The sequence below is a fragment of the Crocodylus porosus genome, unplaced genomic scaffold (genome assembly GCF_001723895.1).
Source record: "Crocodylus porosus isolate Cpor-Errol unplaced genomic scaffold, CroPor_comp1, whole genome shotgun sequence".
Taxonomy (NCBI): Eukaryota; Metazoa; Chordata; order Crocodylia; family Crocodylidae; genus Crocodylus; species Crocodylus porosus.
In genome coordinates this window covers 87,370,145-87,373,936 of record NW_017728947.1, presented here as the reverse complement: position 1 = coordinate 87,373,936, position 3,792 = coordinate 87,370,145, and positions in this window count along the sequence as shown.

Sequence of the window (3,792 nt, the reverse complement as noted above, 5' to 3'; positions counted from 1 at the left end):
GGTATCATAGGTATTCCTCTGGTAGAATAGATAGGGACATGACTACATATCCAACAATGAGAGACATTTAAATCTATCCCAATTTGATTAACTAAAGACAAGAACATATTTTCATGAAACGATCTTCTTTGTCGGTGAGGAAGTGTAGTTTGGTTTACAGAATTTCTTATAATTGATGAGTCAAGTTCATATAAGATGGCCCAAAAAGAAATACTGAGAATTACCCAAATCACAACTAACCAACTCCACCTCAGGAACCAGGAACTAGGTAGAAGCGTTTTTCCTGTCCTGAAGGGCATAATGGTGTCGTTGGGGCACATCTTTTTCACTCTGTAGTGGCAAATCTTCTTCGCCAGTAGGCACTGGGCTCACTACTGGTCTTGAGCTCTCTCGCTGGCAGGCGCTAGGCTCACTACCAGTCTGTGGAGGCTGATTACAAGGTTGATATGGAAGAGACTCTGGGTCTAATGGGGCTGATGTTTTCTTACTGTATGAAGTGTGGATCCATGTCTGGAGTCCTTGACACTTTATTGCAGTGTTGGTGGTCAGGAGTACCTGGAATGGGCCTTTCCAGCAAGGTTCCAGTGATGACTTTTGTTGATGGACTTTTATATGGACCCAATCTCCAGGCAGGATAGAATGGCATGACTCATCCGGTTCTTTGGGGAGAGCTGCCTGTACCTGTGAATGAAAAGCCTTAATCTGCAAGAATTAATATGAATTTCAGGACACATTGATCATCAACACTTCGAATGCACTTGCGGCCCCGGGTTCCTCCTGGGGCTACGCCTGTCTGAGCATTGCTTGATGATCAATTGCCCGCACAGTGCATGTGGGGGCGGTGGCACTGGCCGTCCGGTCCCCGCCGCTGGCGCCCGGTGTGGCTGGGGTGCCTTGCAGGCGACCCAGGGGTCCCTTGGGCCCGCTGCCGCTTGCCCTCTCAGGGAGGGGAAGCGGGGCAGCCTGAGCCCCCCCCGAATGCCTTCATCCCCCTAAGGTCAGACACGATGCCCCGGACCGCTCGCTTCGGGGAGCTCGTCCTGCTCGTGGAGGACCTTAGGGGGACAAAGGCATTTGGGGGGGGCTTGGGCCGCCCCACTTCCCCTTCATCAAGTGAATGTATATTACAAAAGTGGGAGGCAACAGGTGGCGAGGCAGGGAGCTTCATGGGTCTTCCCATTAGAATTTCATGTGGGCTAAGCCCAGTCTTTCAGTTGGCAGTAGATCTCATACTCATAAGGGCTATGGGAAGTGCATTTGGCCATTTTCGGTGAGGCTCAGTACAAATTTTGGCCAGTTTATTTTTCAGAATGCCATTTTGGCATTCCACTTTGCCCGAGGCCTATGGATGGTATGGGCAATGAAAGTTCTGTTGGATCTGCAGGACTTTGCAGATTTCTTTCACTAGCTGTCCAGTAAAATGAGTTCCTCTATCAGAGTTTAGGGATAAAGGAATACCAAACATTGGAATAAAGTCTCTGAGCAACTTTTTGCTTACAGTGATGGTGTCAGCTTTTGCACATGGGTAGGCTTCTACCCACCCAGAAAACATACATACAATAACAAGAACATATTCATAAGAACAACATTTCTGTATCTGAATAAAATCTAATTGTAAATTTACAAACGGTCCCCAAGGTGGGGGATGTGCTGCCTTTTTTGTTTTTACAGGCTTCCCCACATTATGGGCTTGACAAATAGGACAGGTGTGGCATTACTGTTGAGCCACAGATGGAAAAGTTGGAGCAAACCAATCAAGCTTAGCAGCTTCTATCATCCCTCCTTTGTTCACATGTGCCGTGCCATGGTGTATGTGAGCAAGATGAGGAAGAAGCACTACTGGGGCAACTAGGCGGCTGTCCAGGGAGCGCCACAAAAGGTCAGGGTGTAACAAACACCCAACCAGTCTCCATGTATGTTTCTTTGGTTCTGGAGCCTGATCTTGGAGGAGGGCAACGTTGTGAAGACTTGCCAATGGAGCCTGGTCAGTTGGAATAGAAAAAAACACAGGAGTAGCCCGAGGAGTGTAAATAGCCGCAGCTTGGGCAGTGGAATCTGCCAGAACATTCCCACGTGTAACATCATTATAAGGTTTCTGGTGAGCTTGGCATTTAATAATATCAATAGCAGAAGGTAATTGTAAAGCATTTAACAAGGCATTTACATATGGACCATTACTAATCTTGGCACCTCCTGAAGTGAGGAAGCCTCTTTGTTTCTAAAGTTGACCATAATCGTGTACAATATCAAAAGCATAGTGAAAATCAGTATAAATATTAACAGAGGCACCAGAGGCTAGGGTGCAAGCCCTGGTGAGGGCCACAAGCTCGGCAACTTGAGCTGAATACACATGAGGTAAGTGATGGTTTTCTATAACATCATATTGGGAACATACTGCATATCTTGCAACAAGGGAACTTTTTGAGTTTCTTTGACACGATCCATCAACATAGAATATTAGATCTGGGTTTTGCAAGGGGTTGTCCTTTAGATGAGTGCAGGGCATTGTTAGGTGAGCAGTAACAAAAATGCAATCATGGGGTTCACCATCTGAAGGGGTAGGTAAGAGAGAAGCAGAGTTTAAAACAGGGCACCTAGTTAGGGTGACATTTCTAGCAGAGAGAAGCAAGATTTTATACTTAGTTAATTTAGCATTTGAAAAGTGTTGGGGGTTTTTTTTAGTAAAAGGGCTGCTACAGCACATGGGACAGCAACAGTAAGGGGAGAACTTAATACAAGGGTGGAGGAAAGTTCAACAATGACGGCAGCTGCAGCTACAGCACGTAGACATAGAGGAAATCCAGCTGCAACAGGGTCAAGAGCAGAGCTGTAATAAGCAGTGGGACGGTGCTTGTCTCCATGTGTCTGAGTAAGTACTGCAAATGTAAATCCGTCTTTTTCATGACAAAAAAGAATAAAAGGTTTAGTATAATTGGGAAGGCCTAAGGCAGGAGCTTGCAACAGAGCTTGTTTAATAAAGGCAAAAGTGGCTTTGATTTCTGAAGTCTAGGGTAAAGGCTCGGGGGTATTAACAAGAGTCAGATTTTGCAACGGCTTAACTATAGAGGCATAGCCGAGTATCCACTGACGGCAGTAGCCAGCCATGCTTGGGAAGGTACACATTTGGGACACAGTAGTTGGTCTAGGGATTTTAAGAATATCTTCTATTCTGGAAGAGGAAAGCAATTGTTCTTCAGCAGAAATATCATGACTTAAATAGTGGACACGAGGAAGACAAAGTTGTAGCTTTTCTTTAGATGCCTTATGGCCTTTTAGGGCAAGAGAGGTGAGGAGAGTTAAAGAATAAGTTTTACAGGCTTCAAGGGAGGTAGATGCCAAGAGTAAATCATCAGCATATTGCATAAGCACAGAATTTTCTTTAAATATTATGTCACCTAGATCTTTCTTCAGAATTTGAGAAAAAAGAGAAGGGGATTTAGTATAGCCCTGGGGCAATCACGTCCAGGTATACTGAAGTCCTTGATAGGTAAATGCAAAGAGAAACTGGTTATCAGGGTGTATAGGAATAGAGAAAAATGCAGAACACAAATCAACAACAGTAAAATAACAAGCTTTAGGAGGAATACAGGACAAGATAGTAGCTGGATTTGGTACAACAGGAAAAGTAGGTAAAACTGCAGAATTTACCACACGAAGTGATAGGTATTCTTTTTAGTTTTTTTTTACAGGAAGAATAGGTGTATTACAAGGGCTTTTGGTTGGGACAGTGATACCTTGCTTTAAAAGGGCAGTTATAACAAGGCGTATCCATTCTTCGGCTTCTGGACATAA